Genomic DNA, 21680 nt, shown 5'->3' with positions numbered 1-21680 from the left:
CCACTTCATCGACCCCTGCATGTCGATGTGGTCCGAAAGTCTTTACTGCGAGGTTCTCCGCGTCCCGACGGCTACAAAGGACTGCTGCCCTGACTATCGCCCTGTTTTGGACCCTTGATGATTTGGTAGAGCGAAACGATTAAACGAGTCTTCTGGTGACGTCATCGATACCTCAGTTAAGTATAAGTGGAGCGTCTCCCAGTCCTTAGTTTGGTTCTTAGTTTGGTATCCCTTTGGGATCGCTTTGATTTGGAACTTGCAAGTGCCAAAGCCGAAGGACTCGTGTATTCACGAGACTATCGTATTCGATAATCCTTTGAAGTTTGAAACTAGACTAGTGAGCGACGATGCCTGGTTCTAGTATATTTGGAAATTTGTTTTGTTTGGGTTGTAATAGGGACTCCCGATTAGAGGATTCGTGTCCGGTTCCTCCAATTGGAACTCCAACTTATGAGCTTTATGTGAAACATGGCGTGGGCCCCATTACGTATAATGAAGTATGGATCTGATACACCAGAAAGGATGGTGTTTTAAAATGGCCCCAAAATGGTAGTTTCGACACAGAAATCCTAGATAACTTAGAAGTTAAATTATTTAAAAAGAAAGCCCGGCCGTCGATGTTTGATTCTTTCCGCCTATGGAGAAAGGAAGCCAAACAGAAAGAAATCAAATTGGCAAAGAAAAATAAAAGGGAGAAAGGTATGTCGATAATGCAAGCAGCCTTGCAGTTTAAAGATAATGAAGAAGAACAAATGAATAAGCAGTTGCGCAGGCGACGTAAACTAGTGATTGATAAATGCTACCCAGTTTTGCCGCCCCTTCAGCAAGATGCGTCAAAAGAAAAGGAGAAAGATCCCCTAATGTCACATGTGCTGAGTTCGCCACCCCCGTATGCGCAGAGTGCTACAGCGCCTCCGCAACCTTTAAATGTACAGCCTCCAGTTAATTTGCCGCAAGCTTTCCCGCAGCCGCCAGCTCCTCCTCAGCCGGCTCCATTGCCTACGGCGCAGCCCTCTCAAGGGCCGCCGGTTTCGCTGCCTATCTCTTCTGCGCTTCCTGTGACTTTACCCAGTACATCAGTTGCCTTCCTCGGCGCTCTTCCTGATACGACCCCTGTACCTGTATCTGCACCCGTTTTTCTTCCCTCTGTCTTTCCCCCTGTTCTTGCCTCAACTTCTCCTTCTACACGACAACGAATAGCTAGTGCGGTCACTAGTTTTATATCGCCTCTCTTTGGGTCATCTAGTACGACCCCTGGTTCACAACGTAAGCAGTTGCGTAGTCAGCTGCCAGGTTCTGGAGAGAAAGAAGTATTAGACCGCATGGCACGTAGATGGATTTTTATCCTTCAAGATATGATGTAGAGTCTGTTGTAAATGTTTTTCATCAATGGGAAGCATCAAAACAGAGATACGTCTTTGAGAAAATGTGTGAATTCCTCTGTGAGGAATTGGAAGATCATGGTTTAGATTTAAGCCCGCAGGAGTTGTGTCATGTACGGTTTGAATTTGGAAAAGGTACGATTGTGGGTCCCGATGTTGAGAAAGCAGTTGCGACATTATTGTCTGTTAGGATCGAGGGTCCTTCTCAGTCACTGTTTGAACATGACTCCTCTGATAGGAAGGTTAAACAATACCCTATGAGAGAAGTCCCTCCAGTATGGAAGGACGCTGTTGCAGCTGATGCCGCTCAAGGTATCGCTGCTATGCCAGCTCATTTTCAGCGTGTTTGGGTACATGTTCCTTGGAAGCGATCAGAAGTTTTAGCCCTTAAGCAGACATTGCCTGACCCCCGTAAAAACCCTGCAGGATATTATAAGGAGTTATCACAGACTGCAGAATCGTGTGTCATGAACCTAGCTGACATAGATAAGTTATTCGGGAATGTCGTTCCGCAGCCTTTATGGGGGTTGATTCGTAATAAAGATCATGCTGCAGAACTAGGTGGCACATGGGCTAATATCATTGCTACAGACACTAGACAAGTTGGTGGTGCGAAACCTGAGCCCTTAGTAGCAGAACTCCCTGGTAGAATTATTACCTACATGAAAACTTTAATGCCGGCGATGTGTGTGAATTGGGATAAATTATCCGCATGCAAACAAAAGAAAGATGAAACAGTGTCTGATTTCTTCACCAGGTTTGAAGAAACATTTATCGACCACAGTGGTCAAGACATGAGTACGGAAGGTGGGCAACGGTTATTTGTTGATAAAGTTGTGCATAATTTGCTTCCCGAGTTGTGTAAGAAATTAAAAGATTCAGAGAGTTCTTGGGCTGTTTCCTCATCAGCGCAAATACTGGCTACTGCACAGTATTACGAAAATAGGGATAAAGTTGAGAAGGATAGAGCAGACAAGAAAACAAAAGAGTTAAAGACGAAGGTTCTTTTACAGCAGGCTTATCCGCCACGTGGAGATCAGAATAAGCAAGGTCAGAGTAACTATCAACAACCCCAACAGTTTCAGAGTAACTCGTAAAGGTTCGGGTATTCCCAACCGCGTGTTCCTGTGGTCCCCAATCAGTGTTCGTATTGCAAAGAAGAAGGTCATTTTAAGTATAGTTGCCCTATATTGTTGCAGCGCACAAATAATGCTTATGGCGCGAGAGGTAGAGGTGGTCAGCAAGCTCCTAGAGGTAGAGGGCGTGGGAATGTTCCCCAGAACGCGCGTCTTCTTCCGCCTCAAAATACGATGAACAGTTTTGATCAGCAGGCCAATGTAACTGGTGGGACAGCTCAGTACTATAATAAAGACTATTATGCAGAAGATGGAAATGCGGAAGGTAATGATTAATAGGACAGCAGTAGACAAAGAGAGGGAGTTGTTTCAGTACCAGTGGATCAGAGTGGACCGTATGTTAAGGTGACTACAGCGGGTGTGTCAGAGCCCTTTCTGTTGGATACTGGTGTTGCAAAGAGTTCAATTATGCACTCAAAACTCCCTGGCGCGCCTTTGTCTGGCGAAATGAATGTTTCAGTAGGTTTTTCTGGCGCCCCGGTTAGGAACCCGATCTCTAGTCCTATGCCCCTTTCTGTTGGACCTTGTGAGCTGAAAGCACCCCTTAGCCTAACGACAGGTTGTGGTGAAAACCTGTTAGGATTGGATTTGTTAAAGAGATTACATGCGACATTATATTGTTCTCCCTCAGGAGTACAACTTACAATGGGTAGGGAAGTGATTTCTCCAATGTATTTGTCGAAGAATAAACTGCCAGCTGAATTGTCGTCTCTTCCGGATGTCCTTTGGGCTACTGGTCCTAATGATGTGGGTCTCTTGGAAATACCGCCATATGTGATCACTTTGAAAGCCAATGTTAAATTGCCACGCATTCCCCAGTACAAGATCTCTAATGAAGGTGAGAAAGCGTTGTTAGTGATCATCTATGATTTGATTGAAAAGGATGTAATTGAAGAGACAAGAGGCAACGTTTGCAATAGTCCTGTTTTGCCTGTTTTAAAACGTACTGGCCCCTCTCAGCCACCTGTTTACAGGTTTGTGATTGATCTCAGAGAGGTCAATAAGATAGTTGTGACACAGTTTCCAGTTTGTCCCTGATATAACTGCCTTGTTAACTATGATCCCAGCTTCCGCTGCTTGGTTCTCAGTCATCGATTTAAAGAATGCTTTCTTTAGCATCCCGATTGCAGAGGAAAGCAGGGATATTTTTGGTTTTAGTTTAGGAGGTCGCAGCTTCCGCTTTAAACGCGCTCCACAGGGCTACTGTGAAAGTCCATCAATATACAGTCAGGCTTTAAAAGCGCAGCTTGATGCAATTGTCTTACCTAGTGGAGCAACCCTTATTCAGTATGTTGACGATTTACTAATCGCCGCGGATACTGAGGAGATTTGTAAAGAAACTACATTGTCATTGTTGCGTCATCTGTCTGCCTTTCATCACAAAGTGTCTCTCTCAAAACTGCAATATTGTCGACAAGAAGTGACCTACTTAGGTCATCTCTTGTCGAAAGAGGGAAGGAAACTGACCCCAGAGAGAATTCAGGCCATTGCACAATTGAGCATGCCAAGAACACAGAGAGAAGTGCGTGCTTTCTTGGGTATTACTTCATACTGTAGGCAGTGGATCCCGAGTTTTTCTTTGCTGGCAAAACCTTTGATAGCATTAACATGCAAAGATACACCGAATCCCGTCCCATGGTCTGAAGAGTGTCAGAAAAGTTTTTCGGAATTGCGTAAGGCATTATGTTCGACTCCTGTGTTGGGTACCCCCGACTACAGTAAACCTTTTACATTGTATGTTCACGAGAAAGAAGGTTGTGCGGTGTCAGTGCTGACACAGTCTTTTGGAGACAGACAGCGTCCGTGCGCGTATTTTTCGTCGACTTTGGATCCAGTAGCTAAGGCATTGCCAAGTTGCTTGAGAGCCACAGCGGCAGCAGCTGTGTCTATTCGACAGTCGGCTGGGTTAGTAATGAATAACACGTTGATTGTAATGGTTCCACATGCAGTGGACACATTGTTAAACAGGACCAAGACACAGCACTTAACTAGTGCTCGATTGTCAGGGTACGAGTTGACACTGCTAGCGAGTCATGTGCACATAAAGAGGTGCAATACTTTGAATCCAGCTACATTATTACCGATTTCAACAGACACAGATGAGATTGAACAGCATGATTGTCTGTTCAGAACAGAAGAAGAAACAAAAGGGAGAGTGGATCTTAAAGATACTCCCCTGGTTGAGTGTGATGGTACCTTATGGGTGGATGGTTCGTGCTTCAAGCTTCCGAATGGTGATACGACTGCTGCATATGCTATCACGACTTTGCACACGATTGTTGAAACTGCACGTATACCACATAATTCGGCTCAAGCAGCAGAATTAATTGCACTTACAAGAGCATGCGTGTTGTCGAAAGGAATGAAAGTGAACATATATACTGACAGTCAGTATGCCTTTGGCGTGGCCCATAGTTTTGGGCGCTTGTGGAAAGAACGTGGGTTCCTGACTTCGCATGGAACTAAGATTCAGAATGGTCAGTTAGTGAATGATCTCCTTGAGTCACTGACCTTGCCATTACAAGTTGCGATTGTGAAATGCAGTGCACACAAGAAGGTTATTGATGATGTTGGTCGTGGTAATGCGTTTGTAGTGAGTTCTCCCTGAATACGTACATACATTGTTAAGTTAGCATAACCACGTTAAATGTTAGAAAGCCATCTTTCTGCCTTTGCACACGACACTGCGTTTACATGTTATTTCTTAAACAAACTGCTGACTCGAGACTTGCTTCACACGAGAGCAATCTGTTGTTACCATCCTAAGCTCTGCGCAGCGACCTTGGTCCGTACATGGTGTGACAAACAGTCTGGAGTATTACACAATGCATGTTTTCCACTCTAGGTTGATCGACCCACTATTAAGCCATAACACACGCGCAGCTGCAAATACCTGAAAGTTGGTGCTTTTAATATCACAGACATCATGTTTATGATTCAGACCGAAGACGAGCCTTCCTGCGAGAAGACTCCTGATGCTCCTGTGATGTGATTTCACTAAGCTGATCTTTGAGGTATGGGGTCCCCTATTCAAGCCTAAGAGACCTTCTATTAGCATAATAATAATATTAGCTTCTTAGTAAAGGGAAGGTGGTAGTATCCACTGTCATTATAATATGATCACCCCTTTTATATTCTATGGTATTGTAACTATGTTGATGGTTTTGATATTAATCATTTGTCTGCTTGTATTAGCCAAAGTACTGCATCTTAGGACACGTGGTCTGTAAAAATAAACTCTTTTATTTACACTGTGTCTCTGTTGATTATTGTTGTGGACTGATGTGAGAATAATATACGAACAGGTATTTCCGATTCCCACCATTCCTGAGTATGTACTGAGTCGCTTGTTCTGGGTTGTCTTTTCATTGGGACCTCCGAGCTAAATCTCGGATAACGAATGGGACACTTATGCTAGCCGGATACTGGGTTCTGGGTTCTGAGGTGAGTTTCTGGTACACCACAATTCACTGAGGTCCCGGGGTTCTACGCATAGTTCTGTGTATAAGCAGAATCCCTGCAACATGGCGCACCTAACGTTTGGTCTATGAGTTGAAACGCCTTAGTAGTGCTTACATTTAGTCCACAGCACCCTCATTCTTGTTTCCGGATAACAAGTCTGACGGATTTTAAACCTACCTAAGTCTATTGATATAGGTTCCTTCAAGCTTGATCATTAAAAAGGTTATTGAACCCTTGTGCTACTGAATACTTGAAGTGTAGCTTGTCCTAATGGCGATAAATATTGCGGCGCATAGCCGTGCGGCACTGAAACGTCATTTGACGCAGTATGGAGTGCCGGACGCGGGCATGGAAGTCATCTTTGTGGTGGGAGCCGATGCGGCTCATCCCTTTGAGTTATTTTACTCTTGGGTGACGATTCCGGCAGTCAGTGGGGATGATAATACATTTCATTCTTACACTGCCGTGCCTGCTGCCTATGCACCATATAGGACACAGGAGATACCAATATCTGCTTGGCAACATCAGATTTGGTTTAATGGCGCCCTCCCCCATGTGGTTATACCGCCGAGAATGGGCCCTTTATCAATTGAGGGGGCCACTTGGCCGGTATTAGCCGGATTTACGCCTCATCCCCGTTACCTCATGGTGACGGTGGCTGAATTGCGTGTACTACACACTGCCCTTATAACAGTATATAGGGCGTTAGTGCAGTATGTGTCGCGCACTGTACAGGCGGGGGCGCCTGTTAGTGCGGGACAACCTGGTGATCGTCACGCGGTGGTCATTAGTCCTGTTATGGTTAATTCTGTTGTAGGCAAGCGCCCCCTCACGAGGGATGATTATCCCTTTTGGCTTGCTGAAAAATTTGACCAAATAGAGGCGGTTTATCCGCATACAACTCCTGTGGAGAAACAGAGGATCCTCACCATTAGTTTGCCTAAAGACTTAGTTCCCCACATGGATGATTGTGTTTCCTGGGGTAAGGTTTTTGCTGCAACGTACGCGCAGTGCTTTGGCACTCCGTCTATGTTACAGCTGCCCTCCGTTATTAAACGTGTTCAAGAGGACCATGGAGCGGAGTCTGCGATAGAATTAGGGATGCGGCTCCTCGGAGATTTTGGCCTGGTGGCTACCATGATAATGGGAAACCTTAAGGGTGATGCGTTGCACTTTCAGGTTCGTAATGAACTGAAGAAAGTTGCTGAAGAGGACAAACCGCAGGAATTTGCAAAAATAATCTCTGAAGCATATCGAGATTTGGGTCGTAGCTCTTTAGGAGTTAAGCCTGTGATCAAAAATCCCGATTCTAAGCAGCAGGGTAAGGCAGAAACTTCTGGTAAGGATGGCCGGCCAACTTTTCAAAAACAAAATTGGCGGTCTAAACAACAGGGAAAGCAGCAGCAGAAACAGGGCTCTCGGCCTGCCTCTCCCGTACAGTCAAGTAGTGAACGCACTTATGATCTGCGAGATCGTGCTACTATTAAGTCTCCTGATAGATTTCAGGTTTCTGAACAGCGTTCTCCTCGTTCTTCACAGGAAACATCGGCTACACAGTCCGGTGGCGGAGGCGGTGGCAAAGGTCGGGGTGCACCACAACAGCGTGACCAACCCCGACAGACTGAGGGTAAAGGCAAGCAGGACGAATTTGCTCGACAAAGACCCCCGTTTCAGAAGAAGAAAGTGGCGGCTCTGACGGCAAGGTATGCCTCAGATAGTGCGGACACAGCTTCGGAACCGGACATGGGCGCTGACGCTACTGGACAGCGCGGCGGAAATTACAATAGTCCGTCAAGCTCTGCGTCCATTTCTGGCGGTGACAGCAACTGATGTATTGGTTACTGTTGAAACAGCTGACACCAGAGTGGCTCCCCCTGACAGACTTTATGAAATAGTCTTATTAATTGAGGGTGACATACAACGTACTATAAAAGGGATTTTTTGGGATAATCTGACCACCACCTATGATATCCTCCTAGCGGAGGCAGATTGGCCCCCAGCCTTCATTTTGGAAGCTCCTAGAGGGGAGGAGGTAATCCTCCCGTCCTTTGCGCACACAGTGCCTAAGGACCAGGCTGAAGTGTACGCCGGGGAGTGGGCGCTGGCGCTTGCGCCAGCGGTGTATCGTACTCAGGTGGGTTGGGACCGGTTGTCCCCCTGTCATGAGATTCCATTGCGGTCTATGCCCCAGCCTCAGCCCCAATATCCCATGCGTCGTGAAGCTAGACCCCACGTCGCGGCGATCCTTGAACAATTGGAATATCAGGGTGTTATTGAAACTTGTGTGTCCCCTATGAATAACCCTTTATTCACTGTAACGAAGCCTGACGGCTCGTACCGTTTAGTTTTGGATTACCGGCACCTAAACTCCCATTGCCGGACCTGCGCGGTACAAAATACACATAGCTCGGCTCTTGTCGACAGTCTCGTGCGTAAAAGGTTTAAAACGACACTTGACATTTCCAATGGCTTTTTTAGCCATAACCTGTCCACACTGAGTAGCCAGTGGACAGCGTTTACATCGGGCGGCAAACAAAAACAGTTTACGAGATTAGCCATGGGTTACAAAAATAGCCCTGGCGTCTTTTCCGCTCGCGTGGTTTCTCTCTTAGAAAGAATAGACCCCGAGGCATACTCCTATGTTGACAATATCTACCTCACGGATGATGAGCTGTTGCCGCATCTGTCTCGAGTCGACAATATTGTAGTGAGTTTTGCTGACTATGGCTACAAATTTAATTTTGCGAAGTCTCACATCGCGGAATATACGGTGTTGTTTTTGGGCTACGAGCTCAATAATGAAGGGAAGGGGTTAGCTCCCCACTTTCTGGAGAAGTGCGCATGCTTGAGTGCACCAACGACACTGAAGAAATTACAATCTTTGCTGGGCTTTCTGAATTTCGGCCGTACGTACATTCCTGATTATGCCCAGCGTATCAAGCCGCTTTACGCCTTGGTACAGCCCACATTTTCGAAGTCTAGCTGGCAGCTGGAACATTCTAAAATTTTACAGTCTTTACAGGCTGACCTTCTTGCTTCACAATATTTGCTGACACGCGATAACCGCACTAACCTGGTAATAAGAATAGTGACAGGCGCCGTGGGTTTCACGTATTTGACGTTTAATGAGGGCGATACAGTCCCCATTGCGTACAAATCCCACTTGTACACCTCTGCTGAATTACGTTTTTCCGCGGTCGAAAAGTTCTGACTGCTGTACAGATGGCGATCCTTAAAGAACGCGCACTGTCACATGGGAAACAGATTCTGGTTGTAACACCCTATCCTGCCTTAGAAGCAGTGACAAAGGCAAGTGTACCAAATTCTAAAGCTTTGCATCCTCGGTGGATACAATGGGCCACAACACTGACGTCGCCAGACGTCACCTACATCTTTGATGCCTCATTACAGACTCAAGAGTTCTTGCAGTATGAATTCGTTCATCCGGCACCTCTGTCTTTGCGCCCGCTCGAAGAATACCATTGTGTCATATACACTGACGGGTCTGCGCAGCCCGCGATTGGATCGACGCACGCTTATTCAGCGGCTTGCGCAATTGTCGTAGGTACATTCGTAAATGGTGAATTCCAATCTGATGCAGTGCATACACAGTCATTGGGTGATTGTACCGCGCAATTGGCGGAGCTTCGGGCTCTAGTGCTTGCACTAGAGTTTGCTGATCCCCGAGTCACTACTCTTATAGTGAGTGACTCCTTCTACTGTGTCCAGTCCTACAATGACAACTTACATTTCTGGTCTCAGAATGATTATCGAGACACGAAAGGTAGCACAATTAAGCATAAAACGCTTTGGGTTCGAGTGGCAGACTTTAAAGAACGTCTCCCTCTTGTGAATGTTATTTACACTCTTGGTCACCAGCGACTTGGTGTCCATGCTGTCGGCAACAGCTTGGCTGACGAGGCAGCAAAAACAGCAGTGGCTACATACTTAGTGGCAGCAGTTACAAGATCCAAAAGTAAGATTGATGATGACATCTTGGCAGCTATTGCTGCTACAGAGAAGGGAAGTGATTACCCGAAGGGTTTTCCTTCTCATTACGTTTATCATTTAAGTCCTGATAACGTCCCATTAGTGAGGATTAACGACGTTGGTGACAGAATTATTCCCAACGCGGACTGCAGACCAGCACTGATCTTGGCTGCGCACGAGGGGTTGGCGTCAGCCCACGCCGGTGTGTCAGCTACAATATCTCTGCTACAACAACGTTACTGGTGGTTTGGTTTATATAAACAAGCGCGCGCTTATGTTCTTGATTGTGACATTTGCCAACATATTAAACCTTCTACTGTTGCGCGCCCACCACAAACACAGTTGTACATATCTAATAAACCATTTGGTTGTGTTTATTTGGATCACTGCGGTCCTTTTTCTTCTGATACTGCGTACAAGTACATCTTGGTTGCAGTGGATTCGTGCACACGTTTTCTATGGGTATGGCCACAAAGGAGTGCTGACTCGCGGACTGTCATCAGGGATTTGCGTGTCTTTGTGGGAACTTTTGCGTGTGGTACCTTCCATTCTGATCAGGGCCCTGCGTTCGCCTCTAAGGCTTACAAGGAGGCTATGAGAAATTTGGGGGTCCTAGTCAAATTTTCGTCCCCCTACCGACCTGAGGGTAATAGTGTGGTGGAACGAATGAACCGTGACTTAAAGCAATCATTGACAGCACGTGTTTTAGGCACAGGCCGGAACTGGCTAGCCCATTTGTATAACGTCCAACGTGCACTTAATAATCTCCCTAGAAGGTCTCTGGGTGGGCGGACCCCGTACATGATGCTCTTCGGAATCAGAATGTTTGTCCCAGACCTTGATGGTCTAGACATGGCGGCGTCGACCGCACCCTTTGACGTAGATGATCACTGTGCTGTTTTGCAGACTCTACAAGAAGCCAGAGACACTCTATCGAAGGAACACTTGCCCTCCACATCTGAAGCTGAAGTTCAGATTCCGGTAGTCGGCTGGCTACCCCGAGTTGGAGACCTGGTCCGTGAGAAGGTGGAGAACAAGAAGGAGTTCGGCCCCTCTTATCGTGCACCAGTTCCAGTGCTTGGAGTGCAGGGTACAAGAACAGTCATTTTACCTCCACTTCCTGGTCGCAAAGAAAACAGGTACATCTCTATTGACAATGTCAAACTTCAGCGAGTGGCCGATACTTCTTAGTATGACTCCAGCAGTTTCATGCCAGACGATGCAAAGAAATTCTATGTTGACTCTTGCTTCTAACACCTTGCCTGATGTTGCCATCGAAATGCAATCAGTTACTGATCCCTTGTTGATACCATCGGCTGGTGGTTTGCCCGAAGAGACTGAGTATGCTTATCCTACACGTGGTCCCTCGCCTGTTTTACAATCTACAGCACTTGGCCAGTCCCGTTTCTCCTTTGACACTAGCTCATTGCCCTCCAGCCCCCCATCGAACATTGCTGTTTTTTTCAGCTGGTTTAAGAGACATTTTTTGATTGCCCCTTGGACATACATCTGGTTGATGCTTTTTACTATTTTTTTGTTTATGTCAATTGGATTTGTGATAGTTTTTTTCCGTTTGGTGGATGGCCACTATCTGAGAGAGAGATCAACAATTAGACTTATCAATGGAACTTTGGCCCCCCACTCCTCGTCCCACATCATGAAAAGGGACCAGACTTTTGTGAATATTACTGCCTGGCCCGTCTTGGATGGAATCGCATGGGATGCTGTTAAATTCCAAATTCATGGGCCTACAGAGGTCATTAATGTACCAAATGTATTTCGTGTTTCTATGGGTGATGTGGTTAGGCAGAACATACGCTCTGATGATTGGGATGTACACGCCATTGAATCACTGTTTTCAGATTTGAAATATTATGCCGCTTTTGATGCTGAAGATTTATATGAAAATGCGGCTAATTATGCGGAACAGTATTGTTTTCAACATTATGGCAATCACTTCCTGCATACAAGCAAACACATTTAGAAATTTTGTAAATTTTACCCAATGGGAACACTGTCCTACTCCCTCTTTCGGAAGTTCACAAACCCTAGTTAATAAGTATTCTTATTTTACCGATTTCAGTGTTTCCAACCCGGCAGCATTTTATTTTAAGGTGCTGCCTGAGTCTGCCGCAAAAGTTCGACTGACACACACCAAGTTACTTTATTCCAAGTCCTTTATGGACGAGTTGTCAATCAAAGGTTATGATCTATGGAAGGCTACTATTGATCTAAAGTCGGTTTGGGGTTCCAAACCGTGGCAGGTCCAGGGTACAGAGGCCTTGCATCGTGCCTGTCTTATACCAAATCATATACTATTTTTAAATTCATCCATCTTCCAAACCACCTGTTTTGGATTGGCCACTTCTAAACAATTAAAGTCTCCTTCTGTGCCGGATCTGGGCGCTTACCCCAATTGGGATAACCACACGGATCTGACCCTTCATGCTTTGCAATCATTAGTTTCAAATACATCTTTCAATATTTCGAAATTTAGTAGTGAAGGTTGGTTGGTGTGGCAAAGCAGTTCTGACACCTGTCAACGTCGTTTTCTGGGACTGAAACCGGGGTATACTCAGGAACGCGTGGACCCCCGGTTTGAGTCGTCACATACTGTAACTACATACTCTGTGGGTAAGTTATGTCAATCTTGGCTGCGACATTCCACCTTGGCATCTGTCAAAGTTCATTTATCACAATTACATGACAAAATAGATTTGAATGATTTTGTTAAAGGTCCTGTGAGTGGCAGAACAAAAAGGTGGGCGTATGCTATTTACAACGAAGTCTGGAAGTTGTCGCAGATTGAGGCGGCTTCCAGATTGAGAGCTATTGACCAGGCAAACATGGAGAAGGTTTTAGCCGTTATAGATAATAGCATTAGCACTCTCTCTTCTAGAATTTATACATTAGATAATATTGTTTCTTCTGTTGTTGATATTGTGCATGATGATATGTCTGTGTTATATCATGGTCAAAACCAGTTGCGTTCTGTTATGCAGTTTGCATGGACGTTGCAGACGTTAAAGGCAGGGAGAGTCCCTTGGGACTATCTGAACACTACATCGTTATTCCTTCCTTTTAACCTTACTGACAAGCAACGATTTATGTCCATGAAAGATGCTACATATTCTTTGTTACATATTGAAAAGTTAGAACCGTTGCCTTTCTCTGTAGCGGAGATCAATTCGGCTACGTGGTTAGTACACGGATTGATAACTCTGCCTTTTGCACTTTTTAAGTTTACGTCTTGTATGAAACATTATGCTTTAGGTAGATATGAACCGCTGGGCACTGCTTTCATACATGAGGTTTGGTCCCTCCCCTTTACGTATAGATGTACTAGGGACGGAACTGAGGTTTATTTGAAAGGCGAGGAATGTACCACGACACCAGACCATTCCTTGGTATGTAGGCACATTCAATTACACGGCGCATGCAATGTACAAGCCCCGAATTTGGCCTGCGTCCTACGAGATATCCCAGTGCCTGTGATTACGCCTTCTTTCACGCTGCTTGCAAACGGTAGTTATTTAATTTTGAATAATGAAGCTTGCTGCGGGATGTTAGTGGGAATCCCGTACATAGTAACTGTCTCGCAGAAAGTTGTCTGCTGCAATAATGTTCTCTTTCCACCCCCGCATGGGCGGCTGGATGTTTCCATCTGGCCTTCGATTCCAACCTTGAAAGCAGAGTTCAACAAGTTGAGCAGAATAAGAGCTCTATTGTCCCAAAAAGAGGTGCCATTGACTTCATCTCGTGAAACATTTGTCCTTCACGTTGCTAATACGCGCACTGAGGTACAGGCGCTTCTGAATACTGACCTCCCCCTACATTTCGGCTCTTTGATCCAGACTATTTTCAATGCCTCGTCCACGACCGGCCTGGCTCATTTTTTTAAACTTGTAGGCTCAGGTCTCGTGACCTCTTTCCAAACTATTTTTGGTGTGATTCCGGCATTTTTTCATTCGATTTTCTCGAGTGTCTTTGGTGGTATTCCGCTGCTTCTGGCGCTGGTGGCAGGTGTGCTGCTTTTACTTTTCGTGCTACGGAATGGCTGCTCTTTCTGTGCCGCACGAGCACCTGTCCCGTCTGCATCTTCTTCGTGATAGGATGCTTGACTTTTATGGTGCTTTGCCATTGGCGACTTTGAGCCTGGCATATGGATTATCCTTCAGGTACTCCTACTTCACCTGCGTGCAACCTGTGTTTCACTGCCTGGATTGTCCCTTTGAATGGCCTCTGGATTTGTGCTTAACCAATACGGTGTCTCCGGTGCCGGATTTCGATCGACTAATGAGGCCCCTAGTGTCCCACGAGTTGGCCTGTTCTGGCGTCCGGATTATGGCCTGTGGTGCGGCGCATGGTATCCTGGGTAATTGGGACATCTCGGCGGCTGCCTACGACTTCTTGGCTATGAGCTATTTGGAGGAACATTCCGGTTGCCCTCTGATTGTGCTAGAGGCTCCGATGGTTGAAGAACACGTATGTTCCTTTTCTTTAATTAATTGGATGGCTGAGACTTTTAGTGGCCCTGCAAACGATTTCTTGTTGGAAGCAGTTGCCACGTATGCTGCCTATACATTCATGGATTAACTGGCCTGTCGTACTTTGCACCTGTGCTTTTGGACAGCAGCCTGACGCAGCAGTTATTTTTTCTTTCTCCGTTTTTCTCTTCCTGATGGTCGTTTTGAGTTTTTTTTTCATTTCCAGTTTTTTATATATAAACGCTGTTTATTTGTTTGTAGTTTCGGAATTTAGCAACATTCTGAAACTTTGAATTGGTTACGCCTTGTTCTGCTCTGTCGAAACTGAACTCTGCGTTCTCTATTTTCTTGCCTATTAAATAGTGCTTCGATCAAGGGGGCGTGTAGTGAGTTCTCCCTGAATACGTACATACATTGTTAAGTTAGCATAACCACGTTAAATGTTAGAAAGCCATCTTTCTGCCTTTGCACACGACACTGCGTTTACATGTTATTTCTTAAACAAACTGCTGACTCGAGACTTGCTTCACACGAGAGCAATCTGTTGTTACCATCCTAAGCTCTGCGCAGCGACCTTGGTCCGTACATGGTGTGACAAACAGTCTGGAGTATTACACAATGCATGTTTTCCACTCTAGGTTGATCGACCCACTATTAAGCCATAACACACGCGCAGCTGCAAATACCTGAAAGTTGGTGCTTTTAATATCACAGACATCATGTTTATGATTCAGACCGAAGACGAGCCTTCCTGCGAGAAGACTCCTGATGCTCCTGTGATGTGATTTCACTAAGCTGATCTTTGAGGTATGGGGTCCCCTATTCAAGCCTAAGAGACCTTCTATTAGCATAATAATAATATTAGCTTCTTAGTAAAGGGAAGGTGGTAGTATCCACTGTCATTATAATATGATCACCCCTTTTATATTCTATGGTAATGTAACTATGTTGATGGTTTTGATATTAATCATTTGTCTGCTTGTATTAGCCAAAGTACTGCATCTTAGGACACGTGGTCTATAAAAATAAACTCTTTTATTTACACCGTGTCTCTGTTGATTATTGTTGTGGACTGATGTGAGAATAATATACGAACAGGTATTTCCGATTCCCACCATTCCTGAGTATGTACTGAGTCGCTTGTTCTGGGTTGTCTTTTCATTGGGACCTCCGAGCTAAATCTCGGATAACGAATGGGACACTTATGCTAGCCGGATACTGGGTTCTGGGTTCTGAGGTGAGTTTCTGGTACACCACAATTCACTGAGGTCCCGGGGTTCTACGCATAGTTCTGTGTATAAGCAGAATCCCTGCAACACGTTTGCTGACGAAATCGCGAAAGAAACAGCAAAAGATGTGACGAATCGAATGTATGTTGCAGGCCCTGCAAGATGGGTTGGTGATGTTGGAATGTGTGAAGACACGATAGAGAGTGTGAAGTCCCTTCAAGCTGAAGCCACAGAGAAAGAATTGAGAATGTGGAAAGAAAGTAAGGGTAAATTGGATGAAAATGGTTGTTGGGTTGATTTGTCAGAACACCGGCGATGGTTGTTACCTGATGTATATGTGCTTCCAGTGGTGACGATGGCACATGGAATGGCGCATATCAATGTGAAAGGGATTTGTAAGTTGTTAGCTCCAGTATGGCAGAATGCTGGAATTCCCAAGTGTGCAGAGAATGTGGTCAAAAATTGCATGGTATGTTTGAAATACAATCCTGGTAGGGGAACCCCAACTCCAGCTGGTCATTTTGCGCCTCCAACGTATCCGTTCGAGGTTTTGCAGCTAGATTTCATCCACATGGAAAGGTGCAACAATTTGAAATATGTACTTGTTGTTGTTTGCGCTTTTTCAAGGTGGATAGAAGCATATACCCTAAAAGACAATACTGCGTTATCCACAGCTAAAGCCCTTGTCAAAGAATTCTTCCCTAGGTTTGGAATGCCGAGAATGGTCTGGAGTGATAATGGGAGTGAATTTGTGGGTCGAGTGATGAAGAATGTATGTGAGGGACTAGGTATTAAGCAAAAATTCCGCGCTGCAAATCACCCCCAATCAGCTGGACTAGTAGAGTGCTACAACGGCACTTTGAAACTTAAGTTGGCTAAGATTCAGGCGAGCTCCGGTCTTAAATGACCTGACGCGCTGCCCTTAGCACTCCTATCAACAAGAATGACTGTGCATGCACGAGTGGGACTTAGTCCGTACGAGATTGTGTTTGGCCGTCCGGCCAATATATGGGGTGTGCCAAGACCGACAAAAACCAGCGAAATTGAACATCCAGTACTGCTTGATTATCTGTATGAATTGACGGCTAAATTGCGTGTCTTACACCAACAGGTCCACGATACTCTGCCTCAGGTCTTTGAAGCTCCAGGACATCCTATCAATCCTGGATCGTGGGTGCTGGTCAAAAATTTCAAAAGAACGAAAAATGATGAGCCCCGTTGGACCGGCCCCCATCTCGTCCTTCTCTCGACAAGATCAGCTGTTCGAGTGAAAGGGAAAAAGAACTGGATTCACGGCGTACATTGTAAGAGGGTCCCTTTGCCTCTCCCGTACGACCGGTGGGTCCAGGAGGGTATCGCTGATTCTGGGACTGACACTGTGCCTCGTTTTGTGCCATTTAGCGATGCACGCATGAAAGGAGCAAGATCTGAGCAGGAAAGCGACGACATTTTGCAAGAGGCTGTGCCACCTGCAATTCGATTGGACACTACAGAACCTGAACTCTTGTTTCAAGACCAGACAGTACCTGGGAGAAATCGCTACAATTTGAGGCCAAGGACTATGGACAAATAAAATTATTTTCCTTTCCCTTGCTATTTTTAATAATTTGTGGGAAGTGCAGCTCTCTCTTTCATCTGAGAAACTTGCTTATTTTTTTTGCTTTTTTGAACCGCCATCCGGGGTCCGCTGCAGGGCCGCGGTTGCCCAAGTCTTTGGAGTGCAACTGAAGACGTTAGGTCGACAGTTCTGGTTGGTCTAGGGAGTTGCCCTGGACTGACAGAAGCATTTCCTCAGCATAGAACACCCTACCACCGCGAGCAGCACTTAGAGAGGATGGAGGTTTTTGAGAATGAGAGACCTGCTAAACCAATGAACTGCAAAGACAGAATATGTACAGTGATGACAAGAAAACGATTTTTGATGTTATGTATTTCCATGTTACTGAGTGTGATGACGATTTTCATAGGATATGTTTTATTCTCTTTCCAAGTAACATTTGCACCAACTGCACAGCCCATGCCTCCTCCTACTGTTTCTTCGCATTCCTTTCATCCTCTGCCTGAACACGAGTCCGCTAGAAGATTGGAGTTTGTCAATAATTCATTCATTCAACTCCTGCACCAGCACCAACTAGTTATGAATACAACAAATTGCTGGGTGTGTGGTTTGATGCCACATACCATTAATAAGGGTATCCCATATCTAGTGCTGCCGTTTAGCTATAATGGGTTATCATGGGCATTCCAGACTATGTTTCTTTTTGCGCTTGAGACCTACTCCCCGCGACCACCGCGTTCCACTAGACCTAGCACGAACAATAAGGCCTTGATGAAAGGAGTTGCTGATATGAGCAGAGATATCGATGCATATTCATCTATTCCCAAGGATGAGTTGCGAGCTTATGTAGGTTGGAACGCGACGGGGTATAGCATTAGTCTGGGCGAAAAACAGCGTAAAAGTTCATCCCCAATTTGGGTCGTACCACACATAGGTCGGTTCTGTTTGCAAGGCAATAGTCAGAATCCAAGAGCTCAACTAGGGAAGAGTGCCTGTACTGTAACGTACATTTTTCCATCACAGTTTTCCCCTGCGTTTTTGGCTGCCAAGGGTACATACTTTGTGTGTAATGACCGAGCATATACATGGTTGCCCCCTGATTTCTCGGGCACATGTTATGTTGCAAATTTGCTACTGCCAAAATTTACTGCCGCCTCTGATTATCACAAGACCAGAGTTGTGCGAGGCGTTGCTAGTCAGGAGGATACTGCCGTCAGGAAGCAGGAGACTTCTTCATGGGTTTCCTGCCATTTTGGGGACCAATGGTCAATAGTAGGAACCTGAGACAACTGACTTGTGTAGTTGAATCCACTGTTAATGTAACGGCCGGTGCCCTTGGTAACTTGATAGCTGAGCTCCAAGCGGATCGCCTCATGACGTTGCAGAACCGTATGGTTCTAGATGTCATACTTGCAGACCGTGGTGGGGTATGTAAGGTTATCCAATCAAGCTGCTGTATTTTCATACCAGATAATGCTCGGACAGTCTATCAAGCCATCTCCAAACTGCATAAGATTTCCGAATCCATTCACGTGGATAAAGGAGATTGGTCGATGATGGGGTGGTTCTGGGGACTGATATCAGCTTGGGGATGGAAGATTCTAATAGTCACTGGGACACTCTATAATTGTTTTTTTCCCCCTGGGGGTACTTCTATCTCGTTACGTTTTTCAATATGAGAACCGTATGTGCATTAACTGGTATGTAATACAGCTCAAATCTCCACAATAGGAAAGTGGCATCCGTGAGTACACAAATATTCACTACGAAAGTCAGGCAAACCACGTCAGAACTTACACCGGCGCAGTCAGGTTCCACACGTACACCACCGGTTAAATACACTCACCACGTATATATCACAACCGGTTCCAGGCGATCTCACTATACCGCCGGATACAGAGACGGCCAGGCTGAAATACACAGCAGGTAAGAGACCCCAACGCTGGTTCATTCATTTTGATCCATTTAGTTTTACATGGCCATTCAGCGCAACCAAAAGATGCCTAACATGACATGGCTTGCGTTTTACTTCTTTTATCTCTCCGTTTTTTGCGATGAGCACTGTTGTTTATCTGGCTAATACGAGAAACCATGTAATGCTTCAAACCACACGTCTCGCCACTAACTTTGTAGATCAGCATGTTTGGCGGAGGTATGCACTTTAATCGGCACCGCTCGTCCGACCAAGTACCCGATCCTTTGGGGTTAACCTGAGAAACACCCCCCGCCCGATAGATTTCAGGCCCCATCATCCCCACATCCATACATACTCGAAGCGGAATTTCGCCCTGATACCCGTGAACGTCAACGTTCCATTATGCAGGTTATTTTCCTTTTAAGTCCCTTTACGACATTTTGTGAGCGAGGACCCTTATTCAAGCAGGAGATGATGATCATGGGAACCAGCACACGTCAGGGGGACTCATGTTTTTTCAATGTCCTTGTCCCACACAGATTTATTCTTGAGATGACAGAGATCGGATGACCTGCCACTCCTCTAACGCAACGTGCATGCAAGGCCGTTCAACAACACGAGTAAGTTTCTTTTTAGACCACTTGGAGTTTATAATATGCTGGAACCCTGGGCTATTCACTGACATCCCCCTCTCTCTTCATACAGGCACTCGACCGAGCCCACCTTCTTTACTTCGCCCAGCACAAAGTCATTAGCTGGAAGCATGAATAGGTAACTGACTTCACAGTTTCTCATCACATCCTTTATCAGCCAAGTATACCACCACCCTAACACACGATATTTCATTATCTCTAGGTGCTCTACCACAGTCCTGATGAAGACCCTAACCTAAGGCTGGACTCACCTATTTCTCATTATAGGGGTCGAAACTTCGACAAATATCCATTAAATTACAAGCTAGGACAATTGAATAAACCTAACAGTGTCCAGATTGAGCTATGTATATTATGTGGAACAACTGACCTATTGATTAGGCCGGATTTTTACTACAATGTTAATGTGATGTATCTATGTCACACCACTCTCTCCGTGTCCACTACCCTCACAAACCCACAATGGTCACAAACACTCCTTTCCCTTCTCCACCACCCTGAGCACCATAATGTGTAAATATTTGTATAAATAACAAATACCAGTTGATGAGTACTGTTATGATCTACAACAACAGCACAATAAATCGGTGATTTATCATCTTTTGAAAAACTTGGCATTGTGGATGTGAATGTATATCTAAAATTGTTGCATACTACCTGACCATTTTTTATTGTACTGATCTACTAACCTGGGTCTGGTAGGCTTTCGGGTCTCCCCATTGATACGCAACACACGAGTCAGCTCAAGTGCAGATCCTTCCAAAGGTGACCTCCTTTGTTGCTCCTTGTACAGTGATTTCTTTTCTCGCATTCTGTTCATCAGCTGAGCACCTGCACTTTGTGGCAAATGGTCACTTTCTAGCATAAAATCTTTTCTTTTTTTTAAGTCATCTGCATTAATAATGTACACTCCAAAGTAATGTCTCTGTTGCTTAGCCAACTGGTAGATCTAGTTGGAATGTCAGCTTGGATGCCACCCTTCAGCATTCCGAACCTGTAAAGGTGCAAGCGTTCAGCATCAGTGCACCACTGAAATGTACAATCGGTGCATCGAATGTTGTTGTGCAAACATAGAAAATGTATTAACGCTTTGTGCAAGAGGGCACACTGCATTTCCTGCCTGCTTGATATTAATAAAGGGTGCCACGAGTGCCTCGCGGCTCACAGGCCCTTTGCCCAGAGATAGGCGCTAGTCATTGGCTCTAGGCATAACGGTGTCAGAGATTTGCATCGGATTGTACCAAGTTGCATTCGTTTCACTGATAGCCTAGTAAAGTCTCCTGGAGGCCACCTTTGAAACTGGAGGGCACCTCCTAGTGGTGGAGTAGGGGAACAGCCATCCTCAATAGACCTCTATGTATGTTCTCCAGGTGCAAGCTGGGTGGAGATGGGAAGACTCAAGCACTGCAGAAAGAGACAAGATGTAGGACCCTCCACCATTCCCACCCTGGTGTGAGATGCAGAGGAGGCTTGGATACCGTGTCAGGTCAGACGGGCTGGTCCAGCAGGAAGCTGGCTGCAGATTAATGACAACAGGGCTTTTTTTTAATTTTAAAAAGTTTATTTAAGGAAAAATTGAGGCAACAGATAAAAAAATATTATATAAGAGAAATCACAATCTAAGAGAAGCATAAAATTAAAGCAATTAAAAACCTATTGCTGATAATCGAAAAAGGAAATAGAGGGGGGGGGAGAAATCTAAATATCTATTACAATAGCTCTTTTAAAACAATAAGAAGAAAAGTGATGACGAAAACCTTAATCTCTTATTCAATCACAAAGACATTAGTAAATACATTATAATCAAAACTTTAAATCAAGGGAGTAATACAAAAATGATATCTAAAAACAGAAATATAAAGACAACA

The sequence above is a fragment of the Triturus cristatus genome, chromosome 6, assembly GCF_964204655.1.
Source record: "Triturus cristatus chromosome 6, aTriCri1.1, whole genome shotgun sequence".
Lineage (NCBI taxonomy): Eukaryota > Metazoa > Chordata > Amphibia > Caudata > Salamandridae > Triturus > Triturus cristatus.
The sequence above is the reverse complement of the archived record's forward strand: the minus strand, read 5'-3'. Positions refer to the sequence as shown.